At 41.7% G+C, this 12500-nt stretch overlaps 1 long non-coding RNA gene across 2 annotated transcripts; it reads left to right on the top strand.

Moving 5' to 3' along the window:
* Positions 1-2337: 2337 nt before the first annotated feature.
* On the top strand, positions 2338-10401 carry LOC112529989. 2 transcript variants are annotated; one of them, XR_005840524.1, is made up of 3 exons: positions 2338-4056; positions 5283-5403; positions 7884-10401. It is a non-coding gene; the product is annotated as an uncharacterized LOC112529989 (long non-coding RNA). The 2 variants fall into 2 exon arrangements; XR_003071004.2 differs by having other exon boundaries at positions 5283-10401.
* Positions 10402-12500: the final 2099 nt, after the last annotated feature.

Below are 12500 nucleotides of genomic sequence, written 5' to 3'. Positions count from 1 at the left end.
TTACCCAGTCCTCTCACCAGCCTCTATTGTACAAACTCAATTGCCTTAATTACTAGAGCCCCCGGTCTACTTTGCCTTATATATTCATGTCTAGACATTAAATATTTATCAAAAGATTCATTATTTGGGCATTAAATATTAATTTCTATGAGGCAGTGAATGGGGTGATTTGTATTTGTTTCTTACAAATTGTCTTGGAATAGGAAATGTCTGATTCCTACAGGGCGGTGCTTGGGGGCAGCTGATTTCTCCCTCCTGCCCTTTTGAGGCAGTCCTTATTGCCTGTCCTTCAGACATCTTTTTCCCCACTGTGGCCGGCTGCCTGGGCTCTGGAGATTAACTTTGCTATCAATACGTTTGAGTTGTGTTTACAAACCATAAGAAAACTTCCTTCTGACCTCCCACACTCAATCTTTCTCTCACACACACAAACAGAAGAGACTTCACTTAAGACGCTCAAGCTTCAGTATAATTGTTTTTGTTACCGGGGGATGTCTGGTTCTGTTCTGTCTCTTTAATTGAAGTTTATGGCCTGAAAGGTAATTGATTTGCAATGGTATTTAAGACAAGAGCTGGAGGATACTGCTGTGCTCTTCTGCAATACAGTTGCCTGGAGAAAACCATTGCTAAAGCAAAAGCATTGACTATTTTTTTGTGATGTGGTCTCTTCTGATGCACTCAGCAGGGAAGAGGTTTGCTCTATTTTTACAGAATTGTCTGCTATTTTTACAAAAGCAGTTTGGACATTGCACAGTCTTGCAAGTTGTGCTGTGAATTAGGCAATGGGTGCAGGAAGGGAGGGCAGGGCGCTCCACGCTTTTGATTGCTGCCCACTTCTTTATCTTTTTGCATTGGATTAGGTTTAACTTGTTTTATTTTTTCCCAAAGAAAGGCAGTTTTATGAAGCAGTCAAGCAGGACTGGGGAGTCTGCTGAGGTTTAGCTACAAGGCGTATAATGGCACTATGGGAGGGATAAATGCTTTGGTGATTACGGGCAGAGACAATGCCGGGATAATATCAGGGGGCAGGATTAGAGAAGGTAGACAGAAAGATTTTCCTAATACACTCCAGTCATTTCTACAATAGGTCCATCAGAAAAACTCTGTACCTTGAAGTTGGCTGCAGATATAAGAGAACACAAACGTCTCAACATCAACGGCACATCTCCTGCTTTCAGCGGTTTTAATTTCACCCGCCCTCCACGGAGCAGGAGCACAAAAGCAATTGTTTTTCTTAGCTTCAAAAAAGAGTCATGCAGGAGCAATCTCACTAAGATATGTGAGCAACCAAATGCAGTAAACTGTTCCTGTAGCTCATGGGGCTGTGTAGGGTCTCCACCCCAGTAACTTCAGAGCACAGATATTTCCCTGGATTAAAATTAGGGAGAACCTGGAATGAGTTACTACTGCAGTACGAACAGTAATAAGCAATTCGATCATTTCATGCAAAGACTTCTGCCAACAGCCAGCAGATCTCTTAAGGGAGAGACAAACTGCTAGAAATCAGTGTCTATGAGCTTCCCAGAAATCCATCTGCACAGCTAATGAATTCCCCTGGGCATGGACTACCACTGAGATGTACACTGGGACTCCAGGTTGCTGCATGCTAGGAGAAAGCTTGTCCTGGGATTGATGCAAGTGGCACTGATGCATCAAGAATCAGGGTGCAGCAAGGACATTGTGACAGGAGGAGTTAGAAATTCTTTTACTTCTCAGACATGGCTTGCCAAGGGAATATCTACCATACACTTTAACTCAGATGAATTTTCCTCCTTATTCTATGTAACTTAAATCTAAGGGAATGTGACACAATAAAGAAGTTCTCTGCCTCCAAAGAAAGCTGAAAACCTTCTATAAGTCAGCTTTCCTCAGAAATCATGCTTGGAAACTAAGGTACAGGTAAATAAAAACAGCTGTATTCCACCACAGCACAGATTAGGACAAAATTGGAAAGTCTATCAAAGATTGTTACACAGGTCTTATGGGGAGCAGCTGAGGGAACCGGGATGGGTCGGTCCAGAGAAGAGGAGGTTTAGGGGAGACCTTATTGCTCTCTACAACTGCCTGAAAGGAGGTCGTGGTGAGGTGGGGTTGGCCTCTGCTCCCAGGTAGCAGTGATAGGATGAGAAGTGATGGCCTCATGTTGTGCCAGAGGACATTCAGGTTGGGTACTGGGGAACATTTCTTCTCCAAAATAGCAGTGCTGCAGTGGGAGCACAGCTGTCCAGGGAGTGGTGGGGTCACCATTCCCAGAGTCTATCAAGAACGGTGGAGATGTGGCACTGATGGACATGTCAGTGGGCATGGGGGGGTGGGTTGGGGTTGAACTCGGTGATCTTAGAGGTCTTTTTCAACCTTAATGATTTTATGATTCTATGATTATTTATTCATAGTGACTTCCTAAACTGACACCTGAACCATGTTCTTTCTCCTACTACACGGAGTGACAGATCCTCTGTGCTCTCTTTCCCTCTCCACCTTAAGCGGAGACGACTCCTGCCCACCTTAATCTTTTATATACTCACTGAATAATAACCTTTTTGGTCATTTACTCAGGAAGGATTTGTCATTCCAATACTTCATTAATCCTATAACATAAAATCCAGAAGATATGTATGTGGCTGAGAGGAGGCATGTAATTCCTTTGGTGGTATTCACACTTAAATATAACACAGTGTAAGAGCAAATCAGTTTTGAGGCGAGCTGTCAAAGCCACTCTCTTCCACCACTTTTGGGGATCACTGTCACCAGGATGTTAATTAGGCATGGGGAGGAGATGAGGCTATTCCAGCAGATCAGAACTCTCTGGGAAACCCTGAACCAAATCCCTGTGGTGTAAATGCAGGGAAATACAGCTTATTTGTGTAATTGTGGTCCATCTTTGTGCCAGTGGCTCCACATTGGTCAAGGGGCTGCTTTGAAAGTTGCTGGAGATGCTCTGCCTGATGCTCAGGGCACTGTCCCTCTTACACGTGGTTTTCTGAGGAATGTTCCCACTCTTTCAAACACCCGGGGAGAACTGCTTTTGTGGGATTATTACAGAACCTCCTGGGGAAAAGACAAATCAGGCTTTTTATCTGCTTTTTGGCTTGCCACAAGCGAGTCCCAACTTCCTGCCACTAAAGGCACTTCTGCTTCTCTCTGCTCTGTCAAAGGACTTAAGATGATCAATTTATAACGTCTACAGAGTGCTAGGATGAAAAGATGTTCTGAAAATGCCTCAGATGAAAAGAAGCTGTAAAAAAAAACTAATCTTTACCCTGATAGACTGATTACAATCTATTGTGCTGTGGATTAGCGGGTGAGTATTTATTCTGCTTATTTTTTTACTCCTATGTACAGATGCTCTGGACCACAATGACCTCTTTGAAGTCATTATTGGCTCTCGCATCCATGAGTAGTATGGAGGGCACATTAATAAACTGTATATAGAAAAAGACAATGAAGTCCCCAAGAAGTCATTAAGAGTCTATTGTGTCAGTCTGACTGTGGCCCACAAAAGATACTGAATATGTAAGCTAAAAATATCCTTCGGAAATGCTGTTGACACAGTTATTTTACATTGGCAGCAACATCTTCCCCCCACATACACACGCTCCCCTTGCTAATCCTGCTCAGAGCAATCCATGTTCTGGGAATCATCTGTTTTTTTTTTTTCTTGGGATTCAGAGACCTCCAGATAGCAGCACTCTGCTGGCACTTTGCAGCTTTGTTAGGGAAAAACAGGAGCGTATCTTTTATTCCTGCCCTATATCCTCCTATGTATGAAGTGCTGCACAAACACCCAACTGATGACTGCAGTTATGTCAAAGGGCTGTCAGCTGAAAAGAACAGAGCATAAAAATATGGGAAGGGAGCAGGTATCCACACTTCTTCTGTCCTTTTGGACCCAGCTGTGCCCCCACCACTCAGCCCCTCAGTTTCCTGTACCCAAGTCCACGAGGGACGCTCAGCCCAGCAGCAGAGGATTTGACCTCAGATTTTTCTGGTGACACCAGCACTGACACTCTGCCTCCTCCACGTTGGCATGGATGCTTAGAAGAGCTGCTCCCAAAGGTAAGGAACCTTTGCAGAGAATGGAGGAGCTCAGCTGACTCAGAGCTCTGGCTCCGGGCTGTCTGCAGGCTCAAGCAGCATTACCATGTATTTAATATATCTCTCAGAACCGTTGGGCTTAGGGATATTTTTCCTTCTTTTAATAGAAGCTGAAATTTGGTAGTTGCTAGCTGAAATCAAGACTGAGAGCAGTACATGTTCAGTCCTAAATTAGGAGGGCAGCTCATATCATCCGTAGGGTTTGTGTCACTGATGAACAAAGAAAACAATGCAACACCCTCCAATGATCCATTTGTATTACAAAAAGCTATATACCAACACAACAGGCCTACCCACACACCCTTAACTGCTCTGATCCCTTCCTGGAAGTGCATGATGCTTGAAATATATTTCATCAGAGGGCTTATGGAGTCCTCTAACGTGAAGCTGTTCCAGCTCTGCATGTTCTAGTCCTGCAAGAAGACGTTGCAGAGTATAAACAACCACTGAAACAAGCAGGAAGATGGGAATTGAGGTTATATCCAGGTCTACTTTTCCGTATCCTTCTAAAAGAGGATAAGAAGCAAGATAATTCGCTGCCTCACTTAGCCGTGAAATCTACAACGTTGTGTCTGACTCGTGCTGAGTAATGTGTATTGATTGCTTGGTTACAAGTTTTCTTGTTCAGCCCATCGCCAATAAAAAGTTTATGTAAAACAAGAGCTGAAGTAACCCAGTGGGAGACAGCGAGAGGGAGAGTGTGAATGCACACAGGGGGTAAATGCTGTTTTTCTTTCCAAACATCTTATGCCCAAATTTTGTTTTTAAGGAATTTGTTTTTAAGCGTTTTAAAGCCTTCAGATGAAGAGGTTTTTGAGGTTTTTGTGTTGTTTTGTTCGGCCCCGTGTTCTGCTTTGTTTTGCCGTTGTTTTCCTACTCGCTCATGTGCAATTTTTCTTCGATAAACAAAGCACCAGAATATAAAGGCAAAAAGAAGGTAACAATAAAAAATTTACATATGAAAAGCAGTGGCTGAATATTTTCCTGCATTTAAAAGGAAGGAAAAAAGAAAGAACGAGGATTAACGAGTAGAAAATAGAGTTGGTGAAATAGCCTTCAGGCCTGGGCTTCCTAAAGGCAGAGTGGGAGATTCGGGGCACAAAACTACCAGCACTTCCGTTGGCCTCTGGGCTGAAAACTATTCCGTTACCACGATTGAACTGCCTGCATACAATGTTCTTCTCTAGGATGACAAATGAAATGGGACCAGCCTGTCTGTGAAGGGGAACACTTCCCTCTGCTAACAGCTTGACTGAGATTCACCCAGTTTGCTTCCTAACCGTTGGAACTGCCCCCACCAGTGAGTAGGTAAGGACGTAGACACAGCCGATTAACAAGGCTTGGATGATGGACCAGCCCTCCAGGATGCTGTTATGGGATGGTACAACATCATAAAATGAAGATGGTCCTCTTCACTGAGCCCAGCCCTCCTTGTAAGCTGCCATTGTTGCTGGGTATCCCTGCAGAGCATCATGGACATCTGTCAGTCTCAAGGTTCCATTAGCTTTTCTTGGCCTCAGACAATAATGCCGTGGAGTTAATTTCATTCATTTAACCATTGGGAAGGGGGGCAGGGGCTGAAAAATAGACAGAAAGAATTTTCTTTTATTCTGATGGATGCCACGCTTGCATCCCTGATGCAGTGTCAGCACTCATGGCATCTCAAGCTTGGCAAATAATCGCTTGCTTCAGTGGTCAAACTGAAGGAAAATCAGAGAGAGAAAAAAAAAAAGTTCTTCAAGGTTATTCTACAAAATATTTTGACCCAAGACAGAAAAAAAGATCTTCATTTAAGGACATTTACTGCTGTGTTTTTTTTGCTTTAATTTCTAATTAGATTAGCAGAGGATTAAGAGGCCAATTTCAAAAAGTGCAGTTTCAGAAGGGAAAGTTGAAGACTTCTGGTGGGAAACAAATGTGAGAAAATATTTTGATCTCTCTTTTTGTTTCTTAATTTTAACTTTGTATTTTTTGCCCTAAGTGAAATTGTCCACATGCTGAGTTTGTATTGGCAGGCAGTTCCACTTTCCCTAGATGCCGCGTATCAATGAATTAAACATTTGCACAAAGAACGTTGCCTTCCTCTCCTCTCATGATCCTGGTCTTGCTGAGGTGAAATGCAAGCAAAAAACACTGGAGCAGGTAGCAGAGAAGTGGCTGCTGGAGTATCAACACCACATTTTAAGAGGAGAGTTGGAAGAGGAACCAGCATGGAGCATCCCTCTTATTTTATTTTTGTTTTTCCCATAGAACTGCTCCCCCTCCAGCTCAAAGGCTGCCTGCCTGGGGCTGCTGCTTGGCACTGTTGTGAGTAGGCAGCATTGTCCTCTGAGCTCCAGGAAAATTGGGGGCTGTGTACCCAAAGTATAACCATGGGTCACTAGAGGAGGATACCAGATGGAAATCAGAGGGCAGTGCTTAGCAGATGTGAGAACACTGAAAATAAGAAACAAAACCCCATTACCCACAATCATTATCAGCCTCCCTCCTCTTGGAACTAAAAACAGGCTATTTAGCTCATTCTAGTAGAACTTTTATTAAGAAGCTGCTGGATATTGGCATTGATAACTTGCCAGTAAACCCAGGCAGGGAGCCTTCTGCACCAAATCCCTTTTAGCAACAAAATAAAGACATTGGTGATCTGTGTAACTCTCCATTAACCATGCTTAGTTTGAAAAGAATAGATTGTCTCTGTTTTTTGTGATCTTGTTTGAAATCTTTGGGCAGGCGTCACTGTATGATTAAATCACCTGCTCCACAAAGATGCTCTGTAATTAATTACGAGGGAATCCAAATTCTAAGATGGGAAGGAAAAAAATGTAAGAAAATAACCTAGAGGTGACAATAAAAAATTACTTCAGCTGTGGAATGGCACTGGAGGCATCCAACTTGCTGTTGTCGTTACACATCCTGCAGTATGTTCTGTGGGCACTGGATGAATGCCCCTGTTGGTCATTGTTGGCTAACGAGAAGAGAAGTGATGACAGGGCAGCACTGATAGCACCATACCACCACTGAAATGGAGGCTCTTCTGGGCACTAATGTGATGGATATTTGTGGAGAACTCTATATGCAAATGATAGAAAGCAGAGAGTAGGAGAGAAGCAGAGAGGATCTCAAAAGCCAGATAATCCTTGCCAAAACCTGACATTTCCTGTGGCAGATGTCATTTTAGACATGAACAGTGAATTATTGCACCTTGACTAAAGAATCCAACTTCTGATGGCTTTCACTTGTTTTATCCAGTCACAGCACTCTTCCTTTGATAGGTACGGCAAATTCCTTTCATTGAATCAGGAACAAGAGGTTTTTGCTGTGTTTGAGTGAGCAAAAACCCAAATGATTCTCTTCCTAATTAGCCTAATGAGCCTTTTGGCTCTCACATGATGACAAGTAAATGAATTTGCCCTTTCCTTGACAAGTTCTTATGGGAATGATCCGAAGCCTTTTGTAACAATGCATCAAAAGTACAAAGTCATTAAAAACAGTTGTCCAACTATGAAATTAGTTATTGATTAATATTGCTTCCAGACAGCCATATTGTTCATTCAAAAAGAAAAAAAAAAGTAAAAAAAAAAAGGTAGAAATGAATCTCAATGTTCATATTTCTTCATGAAAGTAATTTATTGAGGTACACAAAACATCTGAGATCCTGAGGTCATATCTGTCAGTATTCTACACTCACTTTTCTCATTTGGAGCTCAACAGGGGTCTTGCACTGAGAAGAAGTGGTTGATTGATTACCATAAATATCTTGACTAATTCCAGCTTGATATCCCCATTCCCAGGTGCAGAGATCAGCTTCTTCTGGAAGAAATGTATCTAAAATGAGCAGAAGTGCTCTCCTGTGTATCACGGGGACGTTGTCATCTCCCAGGCTGTGATATGTGGCTAAAAAAAGAACAGAGGGCTCCTAAAGTAGCCGAAAAGTGCATGATCTGTGAGTAGAGCCAGGAGACAACTGAGTCATCTCAAGTGCTACAGAGGGCCAAAAGAGTGGTATTGGAGTGAATATGAGTGCAGAGCAGGCTGTGAGCAACGGCCCCATCTCCATGATTTCCATAGTCAAGCAGATAGTACAAGAGATGTGTGCTTGTGCATTTGTATCATTCAGACTCCATGTTTTCAGATTCTTTGAACGGAGAACAAGAAAAATGATGGAGGAAAAGGATCAGTGAGAAAACACTTGGAATCACACCAGCGAGAAAGCCCCTGCTTTGCTAACACTGTGGTGGTTGGCAGTGGGAAATAACTAACCTCCTACCACAGTGATAGCTGATAGTTATAGCATGCTTAAAACAGTCATGTATTTTGTATCCCACTCTCTTCCACAGAAGTCACGTTTGCCAGAAACTTAAAAAAAGATTCAAGTATGGTTCATGTTTCATTTTGCTCTGAGGTAATTGCCAGTCAGCAGCCATTTGTGGTCTAAGATGACTGGAAGTTTTAAAGCAGAATGTGGGCTTTTCCCACTTATCTACTTACCAAAACCAACATCTACTGGGGAAAAAAAAATCAACACAATAAACAACAGAACAAAACAGTATCTCAGAGGAGTCTGGCACACAAATGACACAGTTAAAATGTTGCTCCACTATTACAATTGCTTCAGAATGATTACTATCCTTCTATTTCATCCTCAGCTGATTAGTCCCTAGGCTCAATTGCTTTCAAATGAATAAAACACCATCTATTTGTGTTTTTCCTTCTGTGAGGGAAAAAAAAAAAAAAAATCTACTTATTGTGATAAAGAGATTGGTTTTATCTGTGTGGACTTTTGTTCTAAGGAATGCAATAATTTTGCTGGTACTGAAATTCCGATTTTGAGTGTTTTTAATTAGACTATTGTCTACTCTGTTGATTTGAGAAATGGTTTGCATAACTGACCCAAACACCTCCGGAAGCTTAAACTGAATTTTGGAAAGCATTACTGAATATTTTTCCTGTCTTCCTCCTCGCTGGACAGAAAAAGCTGAAAAGCCCCAAGCACAGTCGGATACGCAAACCCACAAGAATACTAGCAGCTATGCGTTTCCCATCACCAGTTGTTCAGGAAATGCTGTACTTCAAAGATATCAGGTCATTGCCCTTTTTCAATACAAGGCGTTGAGATATAGTTTTGAAAAATTTTCAGTTGTCATCCAAGATGAATCTTATCACGTTTACCCATTATTTCGAATCAGATCTGAAACATGACAGGCATAATTTGGATTGAGATATTTGGCATTTCCCAAACCCCTGCCATATGTCACTCAAAGCCATTGATGGGCACTTCAAAGAAAACCAGCATGCAGTTTTGAGCAGTTCTTTGCAAGTTTCTTTGTAGCAAAATTTCCTACTTGGAAGCCCTCTAGTTAAGCTTGCATTTCTGATAAATTTCCATGCATTATTAACCTAATTGGACCCAACATATATTCTAAGATTCTCATTAATATTTTTAACATGTTATGGCATCTTTATCCTTGAGCAGTCAACCAAGTTTTCATCTTCATAAAAATGGGTTCCTCATAATCGGACAATCCAATCATTTCCAGTCCATAAGGTAAATTTCCTCTATATTCTTTGATTTTGCAGGATTTTTTTTTTTAACCAATCAGCATAATACATTTCACCCTATGGTTTATTTCTCCGTAAACCTTGCCACAATTGCTGGAAGCTTCTAACTGGAAAGGATGCCAACTTGAGCTGGAGGACACATCTAAGAGATGACCTCAGGCCAACTGAAAGAAGGTAGAGCATTTTAGGAGGACCGTTCCATTTATTCTTGCAATTTAGACGCTTCACTGACTTCTGATCATCTTCAGAATGGATAAAATGCCAATGGACCGTACTGAATGGTAAATAAATGGTACTACAGCCCACTGACTGTTAGTCGTTCGTTAATATATCTGCATAGGGATAACACTGTGGAGACTAAATCCTGAATAAAACTGTCTGAGGTGATACAAAAACGAACATGAAAAGGATGACCCTAAGCTAAAAAGATTACTTGTGTTTGTTTGGCTCGATGGCTGTAATAGCAGCAGTATTCAGCTGGAACAATTATTGGGTAGAAAAGAAGGGTTTTTTTTTGTATAAGTTCAGAATGCTTTCACTGTTATTATCTAAAATTGAACTATGTATATTATTTTAAATGGGTAAATTTTTGTTTTGTATCCATGAAATTGCTACCACATTAACAAGATTTTCCAGGCATTAATGGATTGATTTCTGTTAAATTGTAACTATATTAATTCATCCCAATTACCTCTAAGTAAAATTTAAATTAAGTTAAATTGAAGAAATTAAAAATGTTTGAAAACCCTGCATGGAAACCTTGAGGCATCATAAGATTGTCATTTCTCATCTTTAATGTCATTCATTTTGCAACTGAGAACACAACATAAGTAGTCTCAGTTCTCACAAGATTTGTAAGCTGCTATTTTTCTGTACAATTTGAAGGTAATTTAAAGGTATCTCAATAAGTCCAACCTGCTTTTTTTTTTTTTCTTCCCTCCTGATGGAAAAGGCTGTTTGCTCCTTTCCTAAGAAGGAAGCTGATGTATGGATGATCCATTTATAATGAGAAGATACTCTGCCATAAAGACAGGTTTAAATGAATACAGGAAGTGCTGTCATTGGTCTCATTGAGAGAGCACTCGGAGTAGGCATAGAGGAAAGTGCTGGCTGCCCAGTAGTGACATGCAGCTCCTGAGTGCAACATTGCTCCAAATGGCAGAAGAATCCTTCTTCTGAAGGTTATGGCTAAGGATTAGCCTTCTGCAAAGCCTGGTGACAGATCCAGGCTGAGATAGCTTTAATCTGATGCTGGGGAACACAACTATGTTCTGGTTTAGCCAAGCTCTGAGTTGCTCACATCTGGGCTAGAAATATTTGAGTAGAAACTGACTCTAAATGAGAAAAGTTTGTACATTCTCCCAAGTTATGTTACAATTTACAGGGGAAAGAGAACTGGGAATAGAACTGGAGGTCTCAGCAGATGGTAACTCAAAGTGTTCATTCATCTCCTGATCAACCGCTTCTTGAAAAAGGCCCTTCCAAAAGCACAGTTCTCCAGATCCTGATTTCTAGACACATTCGGAGCATGGAAGGGCCTTGTCTGCATGTCTGTGAAGGTGGTCAATGCGCTGCACTGAGGTGGAGATCAAGTTTTATTAATGGAGAATGTCATGCTGTGAAACTGTTGGCATTTCACGACTTCTCTTTGGCTTCCTTTGTCCTTGGAAGCTCTGTATTCTTCAAGGTTGGCCCGGTGGTCTGCTCAGAGGTAATAACTGCTAACTAGAACTAGCAGAAACCAGACAAAGTACTCAGTTTAGATCATCCATGCTCTGAGAGAATTAGACGGATGCAGGTCACGCTGAGGAGAACCAGGGAAGCTGTTCCCCTCCCTGCAGCAGAGTCATTCAAACTGAAAGCTGCTCGCAGGAGGGAGGAGGATTGGAGAAAGGTGCTTCTTAATTGCATTTTGGTTCTGGACCCTCTGGTGAGCGGAGACACTGGGAACAAATGAAAGTTTCTGGTGCTGGGAAGGAAAAAAATAGCAGGAAAAAGTTTTGCCGCTTAGAGCAGGGAAATAGTTTGAGGCTATGTTTTAATTAAAATGAATATCTGCGCTATCTTAATGTTATTGCCAGTTAAGTGTAGCAGGGTGATTTAGAGTTCTATAACACAATTATACTCCGGTAATGAAGCTCCGCAGAATTATCCCAGGAATTCAGAATGCAGTGGGGAGCAGTAGCTCTCATTTGTAACCATGTTACAACCTTTATTGTTACAATATTTTCTGTTTTCCTCGAAGATTAACTCAGTCGTATTTAAGTCTCTGGTTACATTAAAGAGAAATTGGGAACGGGTGACAGGAGCTTTTTTACTGTCCCTGCAGCAGTTCAATTCAATATGTTCTGCAACAGAGAGCTGACTGCCTTAACCTGTTCAAGATCTTGGTCTTTCTATTGGGGGACAGCATGTATGTTGTTAGCTAGAATTATCACAAGAAATACAGCTTTGCAGGTGAGGCTTCAAATGAGCAAATATTCCAGCAGGGAAGTCTCTATTGGTGATGTCTTGACAGCTGGTATGAAGCCTTTCAAAGATGCTCAGCTCCTTTGAAATGCATCTACATCTGTTTCCTGTGGGTTTGTGTTACATCCAGGAGCTGTGCGCTGAGGATTGCTCCTTTGCTCCTGAGCTCATGCTTGGGTTTCCATAGGGTGGAACCCCCAGTGGAAAAGAAGGGCTGCATGGGAACCAGTAGATTCCTGCTCTGCTCAGTCCCCTCCTGTACACTTGAGAAAAACTTCTGTACTTCTCCATCTGTGTTTCCAATACAGCTGAGGAGATGCGCACCCAGCCTTGCAAGTCAATGAGTTTGACCTCAGGGGGGTACTCAAATCATGCCTGGC

Source organism: Gallus gallus, chromosome 17 (assembly GCF_016699485.2).
Source record: "Gallus gallus isolate bGalGal1 chromosome 17, bGalGal1.mat.broiler.GRCg7b, whole genome shotgun sequence".
NCBI lineage: Eukaryota > Metazoa > Chordata > Aves > Galliformes > Phasianidae > Gallus > Gallus gallus.
The sequence above is the reverse complement of the archived record's forward strand: the minus strand, read 5'-3'. Positions and strand labels throughout refer to the sequence as shown.